The sequence below is a fragment of the Leptonychotes weddellii genome, chromosome X, assembly GCF_054177405.1.
Source record: "Leptonychotes weddellii isolate Sample4059 chromosome X, ASM5417740v2, whole genome shotgun sequence".
NCBI lineage: Eukaryota > Metazoa > Chordata > Mammalia > Carnivora > Phocidae > Leptonychotes > Leptonychotes weddellii.
This window is the reverse complement of record NC_138385.1, coordinates 87,584,552-87,602,738: the sequence shown is the minus strand read 5'-3', so window position 1 is coordinate 87,602,738 and position 18,187 is coordinate 87,584,552. Positions and strand designations below refer to the sequence as shown.

General features: G+C 39.1%; 1 pseudogene; it reads left to right on the top strand.

The window, feature by feature from the left end:
- The first annotated feature begins 3,626 nt into the window (after positions 1–3,626).
- On the top strand, positions 3,627–3,735 carry LOC115940072 (U4 spliceosomal RNA; annotated as a pseudogene).
- Positions 3,736–18,187: the final 14,452 nt, after the last annotated feature.

The following is an 18,187-nucleotide window of genomic DNA, read 5'->3' as shown; positions in this document are numbered from 1 at the left end:
AATACTGAAATATATTTTTTATGTTGTTCTTGACCATGTATTTCTTGAATTGTGCATATCTGTTAATTTTTGTCCTATGGCAGTAAAATTTTTTTCTGAGTTATAAGTTTTCTGTCTCTCTCCATTTATAAATTTATGTATATACACACAAATACATTACATAGAGACAGAGAGAGAGGGAACACAAGCAGGGGGTGTAGGAGAGGGAGAAGCAGGCTTCCAGGTGAGCAGGGAGCCCGATGTGGGGCTCGATCCCAGGACCCTGGGATCATGACCTGAGCTGAAGGCAGACGCTTAACCGTCTGAGCCACGCAGGCACCCCCACAAATACATTTTTATATGTAATATATATTTATATTTACCTGTAGTGTGTCATATATAGTGCACATAATTCTTTTTCATTTTGTAGTTTGACCTTTAACTTTGATAATGGTGAGTTGTTTGGCTGTAAAGAACTTTTACATATTAAATAAGTTAAATTGATCATTTTCTAAACAGTTTATAGCTTTGGCATGATGCTTAGTAAGTCTTTTTTCTACTGTAAAAATATAAAATTACTCAATTTTTTCTGTTTTGAAGAGTTATTACTATGATTTCATTTTTTTACATTTACATTTTATATCTACATTTTACTTTTTCCATGTTTAAAATTTAATTTTTTATACTTAGTTTTTAATTGATCTGGAATTTATTTTTATATAAGGTGGGAGATGGAGATCCTATTTTATTTTTCCCCAAACTATTGACCAGTTATCCCAACATAATTAATTGAATAATCCTTTTTTTGGTTACCAATAATTTTAAGTGTACTATTATAATTTCCTAATTAATGTGCATTGTAAAGATGTATCTCCCCTCATATATCTCCCTGAAAAAAAAATTAAGAACTTTTACATGTTGATCAATAAATTTGTGTTTTGAATTGTAAAAGTGTGTTTGTCCCTGCACTTGTATCTTTTCAGGCCCTACAGATTGGGAAAGTATATCCAAAACCTACCTGACAGTTTCTTTACACGACTAAAGTTGAATCCCAAGCCATATCCATATGTTGAATATTATTTCTTTATGTATAATAAAAGGCGTCATGACTAGTACCATGAATGTGGTATAGGAGAGAAGGGGTGCATGCTAATTAGCTTTACATTAAAGTTAGAATTTAAGGGCGCCTGGGTGGCTCAGTTGGTTAAGCGACTGCCTTCAGCTCAGGTTATGATCCTGGAGTCCAGGATCGAGTCCCGCATCGGGCTCCCTGCTCAGCGGGGGGTCTACTTCTCCCTCTGACTCTCTTCCCTCTCGTGCTCTCTGTCTCTCATTCTCTCTCTCAAATAAATAAATAAAAATCTTTAGGAAAAAAAAATTTTAAATGTTTACATTTCTTTTTCTTTAAATTCCTCTTTGAAGACATTTCAGTGAATTTAAATTTTATGTATAGGATACAAGTAAACCTCAACTTTCAAACATAGGACTTTTTAACCACCTACATTTTTTATATTAGATGTTGACCACCTCACCATATTTCGATAATTAAATTCATACTTAAATACGTGAGTCGAAGAACAAATGTTTCGAGCTATTGAATGAAGATTTGGCTCTCAAGGCAGCAGTTTGCATCGCATCATCTTTGTTGTTTTAAGCAGTAGTTTCAATATTACTCTTCATTGCATTTTTGTTACTTATATTTTAAAATGAGAAGAAAATTTGGGGCGCCTGGGTGGCTCAGTCGTTAAGCGTCTGCCTTTGGCTCAGGTCAAGATCCCGGGGTCCTGGGATCGAGCCCCACATCGGGCTCCCTGCTCAGCGGGAAGCCTGCTTCTCCCTCTCCCACTCCCCCTGCTTGTGTTCCCTCTCTCGCTGTGTCTCTCTCTGTCAAATAAATAAAATCTTAAAAAAAAAAAAATTGAGAAGAAAATTTAAAAAAATGAAAAATGCTAATCATGTTGGTAAGATGCTTTGGTCTCATGAACTTGGTATAATTGAGGCAACACTGGAAATGTGCTGAAAATGGTGATTGTTCATCCCCAGTGCTTGCTCATGGATCTATGCCAGCGGGCTTTCTGAAGAAAAAGAAGACGACTAAAGAGTATATATAATATGTGAGAAGATTGTGTCCAAGAGACAAAATGTAATTAGTGCTTTTATAATATTTTTAGGTTTCTGGGAACAGAACATTCCTTAAACACAGGTTGTTAAATCCAACTGATATGTTCCAGTTCTCATTTTACTTGACCTCTTAGCATTAAACACTTCTTGAAACCATCTCTTCTCTTGGCTTCTGTTCTTGACATCTTCTTGGTCACTTCTCTTTCTCTTTGCACTTCATCCTCTTCTTAGATTTTAAACATCGAAGTTATTTAATCGAATCTGGGTCATTTCCTCTGCTCCTGCTATGCTCTCCCTTTATGATCTATTCTAAGCTTGTGGCTTCAAGTTTATTCTCAATATAGATCACTTAGAAATCTAAACTATAGCCCAGAAGCCCCCTCTGAAATACAAACCTTTATGTCTACCTAATTGCTTAACATTTTCTTGATGATGAAGGGGAGTGGAATATACCACCCCAAAACATGCCACTTTGGCATGAGGATTATTTTGAGATAAAGGCCACCAGAACACAGCAGATTCAGGAAAAGCTCTTGATCTCCCCCTCAACTGCCTAAATGTACATTGGAAAGGGGGCTGGTACCAGGAAAAGAGCTATTATCAGAGGTAATTTTTTACCTGAGAAACTTATCTGCATAAAAGGGCAACCTTTGTTTTCCCCACATCCACTCTGCCTTCTTGTGAATGGCCTTCTCCCCTTCATATCCCCAGACCTCTGCCCCTTTCCTTAGCTCAGGATGTTATATAAGCCTCAATTACTTGGCTGCCTTTGGAGCCTCCGATCTTTGGGGTTCTTGTATGTATGAAATCACATTTCCTTTTCTCCTGTTAATAAGTCTTAGGACCTTTTGCTTGTTTGACCAGTCGCAGGATCTAGAAGAGTAGAAGGAAAGCATCTCCTCCCCAACAATGATTCAAAGACACGGCACATACCTAATGTCCAACCAAACCCAAATTTCCAATCTTTCTTTCGATTCTGTTTTTATTTTAGGTCACCTTACTTCAGTTGTTCAAGTTAGAAACCCAGAGTCATATTTGTATCTCCCTCTCTCTCTCAGCTCCATATCTAATTCTTCACCGAGTCTTACTGGTTTTACTTTCCTAGCATCTTTTGAGTTTGTCCACTTTTCTTCATCCCAGATAGCAGTTTGTTTTTCTTCGATTTGTTTTTCACATTCTGACATTGTATTTTTTTTTTTCAGATATCAAATGTGATAGATCAGCTCTCTGCCCAAAATTCTTTGATAATTTCTTAATTCTTTTAGGGTAGAGGTAAAGGTTTTTGGTTTTTTTTGTTTGTTTGTTTTTGCTTTTTTAAAACATTGCCTATAATCCCTGTGTGGTATGGTTTCTACATACCTCCCCAGTCTCCTTTTTCACCTGTTTCTCCTTAGCAATCTAGCCATTTGATCCTTTTATCTGTCTTTTTTTTTTTTCTTTGGTCCTTCTCTTAGGGAAGCTATCTCCAGTGAATTCTTTTCTTTGTTTCTTTTCAAAGATACCTCTTACTGGGCTCACACCCATTGTGCTTGGCGCAGTGGCAATATCGAAGCCAAGGAGGTTTATCCGAGGCGCGATTATTGCTAATTGAAACACCCATTGTTTCTCACAATTCCTGGATCTTGCCTCTTGCCAGATATCACCACCTTCACCTCTTTTCACATACACAGGAATTTAAGTTGGCTTACCTCTTTACCTAATATTTCTAAGCTTCCATGCCTCCAGCCATTTTTAATACAGTTGTCAGGCATGCCAAAGGCCAAACTACTGGGGATGAAATGTCATTTGTTTTTGCCAAATTAAGGATCCTAGAGCTCCACACTGGATCCTTCTTAAAATGTAAGGCATGGTTGGAGAGAGATGGGATTATCATGAATAATTACAAGTGTGTGAAACACTTACTTGTAAAAGATGGGTGAGGTAAGTGTGTGTTTAAATCCTAATGATGAGGATCTTTTTAATAGGAAACGATAAGCATACAGGGGAGAATATTCTGTGGGGTTGATATTCCTGAAAATGAGGAAGGGGGTGATGTGTCAGATGTAGGTGGCATGACTGGCTTTTTCTTTGGAAACAGGAAGTAAGGAGGTTGACAGTGTGCAGTTATGGTAGATTGCTACATTCAGTTTGGTTGATAACCTCAGTATTTAATATGAATTATCAGACAGGGTCATCTTTTAAGATTGAAAGGAAAGGCGGGGATCATAGGTTTGAGGAACATGGAGAGTTTGAAAAACTTTTGTTGGAAATGGGAGTTGAGCAGAGAAACATGAGAGGATTTCTGATAATTATGGAGCTTCCAACTGATGGTGCCATTGTGAATTTTTTGAGATAAAGCTTGCCACATTGTGTGACCTTTTTCAGCAGCACCCAGCTGACCTGGTCCAGGGTTGAAGAAGCAAATACTTGATTTCATCCAGCTTGAGGGTTTACATAGATGGCTCTGATGAAAAGACAGATGGATAATGGAGTTTAGAGTATTTGCTTGTTTAAAAAATGCTAATTGTGGATTCTCTTTTGGCCAGGAGGAAGATGGGAAAAAAAAAAAAAAGGCAGGAGGGCTAATGATTGGGAGAAGGCACAAAGGTCAATGGCTTTGTGTTTCAAATGAGGGCCAAAGTATAACAAATAAAAATTATTTCATTTCCCATCAATGTTTGGAACTGTTTCCCACTGTTTATTTGAAATTAAAAAAATTGTTGTTGTGAATCTCTTACCAATATACTGTGATTTCGTTTCCCATCTGTGGAGAATGTTACAGGAAGTGATAAGCTAATTCACTAATGTTTCATCCAATCCTAGATGTGAAATTTGACGAAGCTCTAAAAAGAGTCTTCACGAAAATGTCTTTCCTTGCGGACTGGCGTCTCTTGCCTTTTCTTGCATTAGCAAAAATAAAGTAAATTAGTCAAGGGCTCCATAGCAAACAAATGGCACACTCAGAGGAAGATCATTTGAATTGAGAGGGTTTATTTAGGAAGGGGCTGTTTTTAACTAGTGGGTCTGGGTATAGTGGTAGAACTAGAAGGGAAATTGCACAGCTGAGGTTTTACCATTCCTCAGTATGAAAGGACAAGGGGAGGATGGACTCGGTCCACAAGGATGGCCGGTCCCGTAGTGCTGGCAGCTGTAGGAAGTGCAGTGACCTTTGGTCAGGTGATATGCCCAGGCCACACTGACCTTGGGAGTATAGAATATGAATACCCTGCCCTCACTCTTCTCTTTCCTTTGAATCTTGTCAGGTGGTGTCCATTTGGCTGAGCTCAATTGAAAGAGAATCCTGTTGATGTGGTACATACAGATGATCTCTTTGAGGCTCAGACAGGGTGGAGAAGGGTGGAGCTCGACTCTGAAAGGCCAACTCGAAGACAACTGATACATTGAGAGAGGGAATTAATATTTTAGTTCTTTTCTAACTCAGATGCTATTTTAATCTCTTGGTATGCTTAAAGGGAGGACGTATGTGATCTTCCATCCCCTAGTGTCTTCTGTCATGGGTTCAAAGCTTGCTATCTATGTGGCAGATACTGTGTCAGGGACTGGATATATAAAGATACAGAAGACATGATTCCTGCCTTTGAGATGCAATATGTAGTGGTAGAGATAGATAGGAGGATTGTATAGATAATACTCTTAAGCTTGTTATTTATTATGTTTACTATTTGATAACTAAAGTCCTATGGTAGCCTGGAGAATGGAGGATGTAAACTTTTACCTGTGTATGTTTTATATATGTCTAATGTATATGTATCTGTGTGTGACGGTTGCTTGAGGGGAAGGAATGGGAATTCCATCAGTCATACTTATTACTGCCCGACTACTGTAATTAAAACATCACTTTCCTTATATCCTTCTCTTTTCTTGAGAACCTGTAATGGCTCCCTTTTAGAGGACCTCCCAGAAGCTTTCTCCTGCTTTTCAAAGGTTTCCATCCTTTGATCTTACCCTGCCTTTCCAGTTGCATTTTCCAGAACCCTCCATCTGAGATCAGCAGGTCTCTCTACCTCTCCTTGCATTTTGCAGTAATTTCTGTGATGATTGCGTACTGCCAACCTCTCGGGCCCCAGACTTCAGTACTTTTAAAACTGATGGCTGCTTGTCATTCAAAATGGTGCTCAAAATGGTGCTCAAAGGGTACCTTTTTGAATTAAGTCTTTCCCAGTATTTTAATTCATAATCAACTCTTCCTTTGCTCAATTCTGTTGGATCTTAGAGCCAGTTATACAGTGAAATTAATTGATTCTTTAGATGTCTGGCATATGCTAATTTTGTCTCCACAGGTATACTGTGGGCATGTCTTTCACTTCCTCTGTATCTCCTTCAGCACCTAGGAAAGTTGAGTTTTAGTAAATACAGTTGACCCTTGAACACAGGTTTGAAATGTCTCAGTCTACTTATACATGAGATTTTTTCAGTAAATCCAGTGCAGTACTGTAAATGTATTTTCTCTTCCTTATGATTTTCTTAACATTTTCTTTTCTGTAGCTTACTTTATTATAAGAATACAGTATATATATGTATATATATATATATATATATATACATATATATATAAAAATTTACAGAATATGTGTTAACTCACTGATTATGTGATCAGTAAGGCTTCCAAAGAACAGTAAGCTATTAGTTAAGTTTTTGAGGAGTCAGAAGTTACACATAGGGGTGCCTGAATGGCTCAGTCGCTTAAGCATCTGTCTTCGGCTCAGGTCACGATCCCAGGGTCCTAGGATCGAGCCCCGCGTCGGGCTCCCTGCTCAGCGGGGAGTCTGCTTCTCCCTCTGCCCCTCCCTCTTTTCAGCTATGCAAGGGGTTGGTGCCCCTAACCCCCACATTGTTCAGGGTTTAACTGTACTTGGTTGAGAGTGTCCTGGAAAAGTACCAGGACAAGTATGTCACAGCTTTTGGAAAAATAAAGGAGATGCTCTACTAATTGAGGGACTCACTGTATATGAAAGAAAAAGCATTATATTTGTTTGAATTACTTGCTCATGCTGTTCTATTGACATTGATCTGATGTGGAGGTTAGATCTGAACAGATACTAAATTATGACTTTTAGTCATAGTCTGTGTAAATATAGCTGACCTCCAATTTTTTTTTTTTTTTAAGATTTTATTCATTTATTTGACAGAGAGAGAGAATGGGAGAGAGCATGAGCCAGGGGGAGAGGCAGATGAGAGGGAGAAGCAGACTCTTTGCTGAGCAGGGAGCCCGACATGGGGCTTGATCCAGGAAGCCTGTGATCATGACCTGAGTGGAATGCAGCCGCTTAACGACTGAGCCACCCAGGTGCCCCTGACCTCCAATTTTTAGTGTAAATGTATTACCAGTGTAGAGTATCAACCGTCCAAATTTATAATCAACCCACACTTCTTTTTGCTAGTGTTGTTGAGCTGTATATAAAGTCTTTGCCAGTTTCTTCTCTGTTAATTACTCTTCTGAATCTGTGTGTATAGAGTGTTCCATCTCAGGCTCCATTAAAAGCATTAGTATGCGGGGCGCCTGGGTGGCTCAGTCCGTTAAGCGTCGGCCTTCGGCTCAGGTCATGATCCCAGGGTCCTGGGATTGAGCCCCACATCGGGCTCCCTGCTCTGCGGGAAGCCTGGTTCTCCCTCTCCCACTCCCCCTGCTTGTGTTCCCACTCTCGCTGTCTCTCTCTCTCTCTGTCAAATAAATAAATAAATAAATCTTTAAAAAAACAAACAAACAAAAAAACATTAGTATGACTACTTCCTCAGGCCTGCTTTGCTCTTTCCTGATCTCCTATGGCAGACTTGAGGCCTAATCTATGTTCAGGTTGCTTCTGTCCTACATATACTTTCTTTTGGGTGTTCCAGTTAATTATTCCTATAGTTTTCTTTTCAGCCTAATTAGAACTAAAATTCCAAAGTGGAGAGCTGTTTAAATAAAATATGAGCCATCCATAGGATTTAATAATGTATATTAGAATATGTAATCAATGTTTGTGATATGCTAAGAGAAAAATCAGATGATAAGGTAGTGTGTACAATATTGTCTCAATTCTATAAAAACATGGTTAAATACATGTTTCCATAAAAAGATAAAAATAATATTTACCAAAATATAATTAGTAGGTAATAAGTGCAATTAGCAGACATTAATGCTTTTTAGCATTAATATTTCTGGCTCTCTGCTCTCTGGGTAGATGATAGGATTGCTCTTCCCCTTTCTTTGACAGTAAGTGTGGCCATATGACTTGCTTAGGCCTATGAAATGGGAGTGGAAAATCCATGTATCACTTCCAAGTTGTAGTTGATGAGACAGTGCGAGATCTGCGTTTCCCTCCCACTGCTGCTGTAGTTGTAGAAGAGCTTGTTCAAATGATGCCTCCATCTGCCAAGTTTCTGAGTGACCAGTAAGTGAGCAAGAATCTTCTGTTAGGCTAAACTACAGAGATTTTGGAGGTTGTTACTGTAAGTGCAATCTAGCCCATCCTGAGTAGTTTGGTATTTATGTTATAATTTTTGAAGGATGCAGGTGAGCAAGAAGGACAAAAGGAAAACCATCTGTGAAGCCACGTTGTAGGTGTGCGATGCTTTTTTCCTGCACTTGTGTTTTTGCACAAGCTATGCCAACTTAACCTGATTTTTTTAATACCCAAAATAATCGTGATTTCTGCACATCACAATAAAAATGACCAAAGTCTTGTGGAGAAGCACATTCCTTTGTTTTTGCCACACTAGTCCCTTACCAATGTCAAAGCATCGTGAGGGATACTGCTACTGAGGGTAGACTCTAGGCTAAAGAAAAGAGTAAGTGATTTGAGGCATCCTGAGCCTCTCCTTTGATTCCATTATATGTATCTACTTGAGGCTATCCTTGAAAAAGCTATCATGTCCTCTTGAGGAAGGATGAAGTACATTCAGTGCTCTGCCCACTTAAGAACCCTCCATACCGGTCTTAATTACGTTCTTAATTATTTCTCTTTGCCTCAGAATGATATTCACTTATGAAGTATTTCATGATAAATTGAAAGGTTAAAAAAGACACTTGCGTCGTTCTCTTTTTGTGTGCACGTGCACTACATTAACGGAGAAAATGATAAAATTTGTGAGGCTTTGAAACAATCATTTGTGAATATTAACTTAGCTCGATTGAACAGTGAACTCCAGAAGATCAGTAAGGATTTATTCAAAGACATGTAGGAGGCACATAGTTTACAGAAACCATTCTATGTTATAAACTCTTAGTCGGAAAGAACATGGAGAGGATTTTAGTGTTGATTGCATCAATATTTTCTTTTATTTTGTTTTTCTCTCACTCGCTCCCCAGCCTGTCTCCACTCACACATTATGATACATCAGCTCATGCACCCAGTACCCTAAGACTAATGTCAGCTGTAAAAGTGTGGCGTGGCATTTCACAAAAATTGCAAAACACGTATTATGCAAATGCTTCTTAGCGTCTCGAACATTAGAAGAAGGAAGGATAGTATCTTTCTTTATAAATTCATTTTCTACTGTCAGAGCCAAGACTCATGTGACCTTGCAGCTCACAATTAGGATTGCAAAAGAACTAGTTTTGACAGTCAGCCAACGCAGTAAAAGAAAGGAAAGAGCACTTCTCCGATTCAAAAGCTGGCTGCTAGACGGGGGCATGCGAGGAGGAGGTGGCTCTTCCTTTGCAAGCACAACACATCATTACGGAATGACACCTTTCAGGACTTAAATTTTAAAACCTAGAAAAAATAATAAGGTGAAGTTGCCAAACAAAGATTGGGCTTTCATGCAAATGTCTTTGGTAATTAAGGGGAGGGTGCTAAATGTGCACTATTCCTTCTAAGCAGAATTGTTTCTAAATGCAGGGGTATGTTCACACTGTAGTCTGTGAGGCAACAGCTGTTCTTAAGAGGCCGCTGTCAGTGTTGATAAGTTACTTTTAAAACTAAATCTGTTTGCTGAGCTCATGTTGTTTGGAAAACTATAAAGAACAAAATCTTTAATGCATTTTTTTCCTTTGAAAAAAAGGGAAAAATCCTATCAATTGCAAGCAAAAGCAGTTTTCTGAAAGCCCACAACCTAGCGAGATCCTGGGGTAAGCTCATTTATATGAGGGAGGGAGGAAAACACAAAGCAGATTGGAATTCTGAGTTCTCGTCTGTGGGTAACAATTTACACTCTGAAAATGCACTGATTGCATTCTTTTAGCCCTTGTTTGCAGTGACTGAGTGTAGGGCTGAGAGCTATTTTGAATTGCTGCCCTTTTGTTTGTTTTTTTTGGACACAGTCTCCACTGTGAGTCTATTTGTTGTGAGTGATATACTGGCCAAACTAGCCTTGGACATCATTGGTCTGTTTATTTCATGTGGTACTTCAGGCATTGTTTAGCTACCAGGGTAGAACAAAGCATGTCATCTAGTGTCTGATGGGGCTATGCAACTCTGGCCTTAGGGAAAAAAAAGAGAGAAATTAGTTTCTCTCTTCAGTGTGGTATCCCTTTCTTTGTCTTACTCAGTTTCATAATTGTTTCATCTTATTCAAGAGCCCAAACCAAACCCAGGAGACCCAGTCCATCATATTCTGCATTCTTCTCATTTCTGTCTTTTTTACAAACTAACCAATTTTCTGTCTCATAAGCTTGGAGACCTTTGACAGGTATCAAATCAAAGTGTTGGAACGTGTGTTTTTAAGATTTTCTAGTTCAACTTCTGTGAAATAAAAAATTCTCTGCCTGACATCTAGCAATGGAGTCTCTGCTCAAATATTACATGTGGGGGCAGTTTCAGTTGTTAGAAAAATTTCTATTAGGCAAAAGTAGTTTCTCCTATACATTTTTACACACTAGTTAACAGTTTTGCCCTCTGGGCGAACAGGGGAGTCCCACTTGGTTGCATAATTAAGGAATGTGAACACAGATTTTAACACAGGATATCAAGAACTCCACCAGAATTGAGCATTGGAGAGTTAGAGCTTTTTTCAGAAGAAGTGATTGAGGATGTCCAGCTTGGAGATAGTAAGGATTCAGGGAGACGTGGTCAATTTTGCATACACGTGTGTCACATGCTTGATTGGCTGTCAAGTGGATGAGTGATTAAGCCTGCTGAATACAGCCCCAAAAGGCAGGATCAGAACCAGTGGTTGGAATTAGAGGTAGGCAGATTCTGGATTAATCAAATGATGAACATGGCCTGTTGTACATTAGGAGAACATTTAAGATTAGACCATTTGATTTGATGACCTTTAAGGTGCTATGGATTTCTTGTAAGTCTGATCTCCAACAGGAATGTAAAAGAAATAATCATATGTTTAGAAGATATATAATACTGTGTACTTGTTGGAATATGAGGGCTATCAAAGTGGGAGCGTAACAGAGAACTGCTAGATGAGGCTGAAAGGAGAAAGAAGCAAAGTAATTTGACAAATTTGGGATAGGTGATCTGGGTCATGAAAGGTTATGGAACAATAGTTTTGTAAAAATCAATTTTATTGTGGTATAATTTACAGAAGGTAGATTAATGTTGCTTACATTTTGATGAGTTTTGGCAGATTATGCACTTAGGTTACCATGACCACAATGACAGTATAGGAAATTTCCCACCTGCCTCCAAAAGCAGAGGCAGTAGGGGTTGGGGGAAATAGATGATGGGGGATAAGAAGTGCACCTGTCTTCATGAGCACCTGGTGATATATGGAACTGTTGAATCACTATATTAAAAAATAGTGATAATTTGGGCGCCTGGGTGGCTCAGTCGGTTGAGCGACTGCCTTCGGCTCATGTCATGATCCCAGGGTCCTGGGATCGAGTCCCACATCGGGCTCCCTGCTCTGCGGGGAGCCTGCTTCTCCCTCTCCCACTCCCCCTGCTTGTGTTCCCTCTCTCGCTGTGTCTCTCTCTGTCAAATTAAAAAAAAAAAAATAGTGATAATTAAAAAAAAGAACTTTCTATCTGTGGATAAAAATTTCACTGTCATTAAAGAATTTTACCTCTTCCCTTCCCCCCGCAAATAGTTTATTCTTTTTTAATGCCGAGAAACATGCTGTGGTATGTATATGCTACAATTTGTTTATCCATTCATCATTTGTTGGACATGTAGGTTGTTTCCAGGTTTTGGCTATTATGAGTAAAGCTGCCATGAACATTCAAATTGTCCAAGTCTTTTTGTGGACATACGTTTTCATTTCTCTAGGATAAATACCTAGAAGTGGAATTTCTGGGTCTGAGAGAAAGGTATGTTAACTTTACAAGAAAATACCAAACTATTCTTCCAAGGGGGTTGTACCATACCCAGCAGCAGTGTCCAAGAGTTCCAGTTCGTCCCCATCTTTGTCAAAACTTGGAATGATCAGTTTTCTTAATTTCAACCATTCTAGTGGGTGTAAAGTAGTGCAAATTGTGGTTTTAGTTTGCATTTCTCTAGTGAAGAATGATGTGCACCTTCTTTCTGCTTATTAGCCATCTGTATATCTTCTTTCATGAAGTTAGACCAGTCTTTCTGTAAGGTAATTGGCACAGAGCAGGGCATAGCCATGATATGGCACCTTTATTAGCTAGAGCAGGGTTAGCAGGCTTTTTCTCTGAGGGGCCAGATACTACATATCCCCAGCTTTGAGATCCCTACAGTCTCTGTGGCACCCATCCAACTCTGCCCGTGAAGCGTGAAAGCAGCCATGTTCAGTACACCCCCATGTTCTGGTAAAAGCAAAAGCCAGGTGGTGGTCAGATTTCCCTGACCCCGGACCTACAGAAATGGTATTTAAATCCACTTTGCAGAAAGTGGACCCTCTGTCACATCCTTTGCATAAGTTAGAGACAGCCCTTGAGGGGAACTGCCACTCTGGACTTAGTTCTGCTGAAAAAGTGTGAATTGGTCAGAGCTAAGGAAGAGCAGACTGGACATCCCCAGGACGGCCTTTATATATCATGAGTAGTTTTTTGAAAGTGTTAGATATTAGAAATTGAACACTTAGGAGAAGCAGAGAGAATTAACAGCATCACCACTAACTCCTAGGAGAGCAGTCCAGAGGGATGTGAAGAGCTTTGCCTTTTCATCACTCTGGTGCCAGTTTGTACTATAGCAAAAGGAGATTTTTGCTCAAGCATTCAGGTCATATGCTTTAGAACTTTGTCTTACAAGTATTAAGTTGTTATTACCCTCTTGGCGATTCATTTATAGCATCTATTACAAACTGCAAATCTTGCTAATAGTGAGTTTGGGTCTGAAATATTCATCCCAAGAAGAATCCAGTCAGGTCTAAATCAGGGTTGGGTAGACGAGGAGACATTTTTCTCTCCATAGGAAGCAGATCGGTTTGAGTTTCCTTCTCCTTCAGGAGGTAGACCGTATTTTACCTAGTTGACTTTTAAGAGGCTTTTCTCTCAGCCATTTATGAGGTTCACCTTTATCTGAACAAATACAAAATTAAGGTAGAGAAGCCAATAATGTAAAGGCGATGTATAGTCATATAAACAGATTTTTATGATAAGCCTAAATGATTCCCCACAAGATGGTAGCCAACCATTTTTATCTACTTAGACATGTCAATATCCGGAAATTTTTCCACTGGACACAAGCCTGCCTATTTGGCTGCTTTTCCCTCCTGCCTGCCATGCTCACCATTTTCCTCCTGCAAGGTTAAGAGAATGCTGTTATCTGCTGGCAGAAAATGCCTTCAGATACTCTTCTTTCCCTCTGCTTGAAACTGCAACGTGCCCTGATAATTCTTCTCAATTTAAAATTAATTGTCAAATTTTACTATGTGACCACCGCTGTACCAGATTCTGTGGGGTGTACAAAGGTAACATAAAATTTGATGATTATTTTCCCAGTGTTTAAAATCTAACCAGAAATGAAACAGAGGAAAGTTTTTAGCTAATTATTTTATTATATATGTTGATAAATTTACTTTAGGGTTGTCATTTTTTTTTTGGCTATAAAGATGTTCAGTGGAAAGTTTTGCTAGAATTGTGAGTCCAATGAATTTTTCTATCATAGCAGTTTTGCTTTTTGCAGTCATCTTCAAGGTGGGGACGTACATTGCTCAGCTCTCCTCCCTAAGCTCATGGTGCACAATATATTTAAGGGCATATTGCTTCACTTAAGTTGAATTGGCCAAAATGTCAGTGAAAAACGTAGGCTTGTTTTGGATGGGCTGTTGGTTTAGAATCACAGTGTAACCGATTCATTAGGTAAAAGAGGAGGCGTGGATTTTTTAAAAAAAGATATGTTGTTCATGTACGACAAATCAGGGGTACAGCACTTCAGGAATTGTTACTTATCAAAATATTTTGAATGATTGAGAAAGTTAGGAGAGAGTAACCAAAGTACTAAAAACAGAGGTAGTGAATATACATGTTGATGAAATACGTAGAGATTGTCGTAATTGAGAAAAAAGGATTTATTCGGCTGGAGAAGAGGAGGGTGAGACAAAATGAAAAGTTTCCTCACCTGTACCACTCTGTGAGGGGTTGAGCCAGGTGCTAGTTTGAGGTGCCAGACCCAGAAGTAAATGGCTTTGTTCATGAACACCGTGGACAGATCAGAACATCGCAGCGAATGTTCTAAGACTTCTTTAAATTTACTACACCTGACCTTTAGAACTCTGACATTTTTCTTTTATTCTTACCACATTGACTCCGAACATTTCCGTTTGTAAAGTAGATTTTTCACACATTGTCTTTGTGGTCTAGGTTAAAAAAATAAATCAGAGGTCACTTCAAGCTTACAGGTGTGTATATTTACCCCTTGAAGGGATTAATAACTCAGAAAATGAAAGCATCCCTTGTCCGCTCCTCCCACACCTCTGTCTACTGACTGCCTGACTTAAAGCTTTGACTGTAAGAAAGAGGCTGTGTCCTCTGCCCTCTTGACTCGTCCCCACCCTCCTAATCCATCTCTGTAATCGTGAGTCAGAGGAGAAGGTACATATTTGGCTCTATACATTTATTTATTCATTTTCTCTCTCAGGTTGTTGGGTCGACATTGGCATTTCAGTGTAGCCCATTTTGCGTCAGGCTGTAGAACACAGAAAGCCTGTTGCATTACGTTTTTCTCTTCCCGCTCTCCATGGCCGGTGGCTCAGTGTGGTTGCAGCGCAGATCTGTACACACGGGTGAAGGAGCGCACAGGATGATCTTAACAATTCCGTAGGCCTGAAGTTTCCTTGCTTCTGCAGCAGAATGTCTTTGAAATTGTAATTGAGCTTTCAGTAACCTTTCTGGATAAGAGTTGGACGTCAGTGAAACATAGTGGATTTTGTCTTTATTATTCTACTTTATTAAAACGAATATAAGCAATCTCTTTTAATGCCTTGCCCTTTCTTGCAATGCACATACTTGACAGGGGTGGACAGGGTAGGGAAAAATACCATTATTTGCTCTCTGATGGATATATGCAAAAATAATTCTTTATTATGAAGCTTCCTTCAGTAAGCATGGCTTAGATATTAAACTATTATATCTCACATTCCAATTCAACTACATTATTATTATATACATGTGTAGTGAAAATCATTATGAGATGTATAGTCAAAAAACACATTGCGAAAGTGGAAATGCATTTAGACTTAATGGGTATTTAAATGATTTGGGTCGTGGAAGATTGTTTTGGGGAGCTATAACACAAAGCATTTATTTTTATATTAACAATGCAGGTATTAATAAAGTATGCCTGGGTAGATTGTAATATCTGAAAGTACATTAAGGACATTTTTCAGGGTGAAAATATGACATTTTCCTTCAATAGTTTATTAGTTTCAGGGCTTTGTGTGTGGTGTTTAGATGAAGCAATGGAATTGTTCTCAAACATTACTTAAAACCCTGAAATGCTTAGAGTGGGTGAGGAGCATAAACTTGATTTATAGTTTATAAATCTTAGCTCATTGTAGGGGTGTAATTGCCAAGACACTGAAATTAAGATAAAAGGAACCCGCCATAATCTGGAAAGCAGAAATGGTGGCAGGTAGGTGCCAAGAGGCCAGAGGGCCTGGAACTGCACTCTGACATCTAAGGAAGCTGGGATGGCCAGATTGATATGTAGAGTTAGGGAAGGTATCTTAAAAACCCAATACTGGCTTGTATCTCTCAGAGAACCCGGAGAGAGCTCCAGACTATGTTCTCTCTTCCTGCTTAATTGTGTATGTGAGTCACCTGGGGATCAAGTGAAACTGCAAATTCTGATACACCAGGTCTCGAGTAGAACCCAGGGAAAGCATTTCTAGCCAGCTCTGACGATGCTGATGCTGCTGGTCCTAGGACCAGCTTCACACAGCAGAGGCCCAGGAGCCATTTTCCAGTCACTCAGGGAAGAGGGCCAAAGACATCGAAAGAACCAGGTGGCATTTGCCCTCTTAAGCCATGGTTGTATTTCCTGTGTGAGAAAAGAGAAACCATCCTTCCTTCTCAGGCATCCGTATGCCAGTGGAAAGAGCACCGAAGCAGTGATGAATGCCAACAACCCCGGTAGGGGCACCCTTGGGCCCTCTCATGGGCTAGTGAGTAATAATTGCCATCATCATCAGAATAGCCGCTAATGTGTGTATGGGGCTTTCTGAGTGCCAAGCATTATGCTAAGGGTGGTTCATGCATGTCTCAGTCCTCACACCCTCACACAGGGGATGTGAAGTGATAGGTCAGGATCACACAACTACTCAAGATTCCAACCAGGATTAGATGAGGGTCCTTGCAGGCACAGAAACTGAGGTTCAGAGAGGAAAAATGACTTTCCTAGATTGGAATTCTTTGTCATAGAGTAGGGATTTACATTCAGGCTGTCTGACTCCAAAGCGGAGTGAGGTCAGAATGATAATGGTGAAAAAACTCCAACAGCCACAAAGTAGTATTGATGAGTAATTTGAGACCCATCGTGTAGGAGAGGATGTTGGGAACTTGTAGCACAAGGGGCATTATGTTGGGAGACTCAGGAACTAAAGACATTTGCATTGTCATCTACTCCCTGGCTTTTCCCCCCAGTGCTGATAGGGCCTTGGAATACAAGGTTTTACAATATTATCTACAGAAGAATTACATATTTGAATAACTGTATGTACAGTTTCATAATTTTACTTATACCTTAAACAATTGCAAATTTAATATTAACCACTCTTCTAGGGCATAGAGCTGGTTGGCCAGGGAAGGTTGGATAAATGTAGGTGTATGTCTATATAAGTATATAACTGGGGCTTATTCAAAGTTCACATACTATTTTTAAGTTGCTGCTAAAATCATTTGCATTTAAATCAATATAAGCAATGGGTGAGTTACTCCATAGTTACTTTTTTTCTATAAAATATTTGTGTGTGTGTGGGTGGGTGGGTGGGTGTGTATGTGTTTATGCACTTCTTATACAAAAAGTGGTACCGAGCAGAAAAGATTATACTCAACTGAAATTCGTTCATCTCAGTTCATCCGTCAAAATCATGAAGTAGTACAATTCGAGTAACTACCAAATTCCTGGATTTGGATTCACATGACTTTTTCTTTAATTTTAATTTTAATTTATTTTTATTTTTTAAAAGACTTTATTTACTTGAGAGAGAGAGAGAGAGAGAGAGAGAGAGAGAGAGAACACAAGCAGGGGGCAGGGAGAGGGAGAAGCAGGCTTTCCACTGAGCAGGGAGCCCGACTCTGGGATCATGACCCGAGCCAAAGACAGATACTTAACCGAATGAGCCACCCAGGTGCCCCTTTAATTTTTATTTTGAAATAATTTTTAATTTACAGAGAAGCTGAAAATCTGGTACAGGGTTCCCATATGCCCTTCATTCAGTTTCCTCTTATTTTATCTTAATTTTTATTTTATTTTTTTAGTTTCCCCTTATTTTAAGTTAAGACAGATGCTTAACCAAATGAGCCATCCAGGCATCCCTTATTTTAACATCTTAATCACCATAGTATCATTATTAAAACCAGAAGGTCAATATTGTTTCAATATTATTAGCTAATCTACAGATCTAATGGAAACATTTCCCATTGTCCCACTAATAACTTTCCATTTTTCAAAAAAAAATATTTTTGACCTTATTCTCAGAGATTGTCCTTGATGATGATTGTTTGGGAATAAGGAAGGAGAAGAGCAGAGAAAGAAGACATGGATGCCAATCAAAAATGTATACATTTGTACTTCGTTTATGG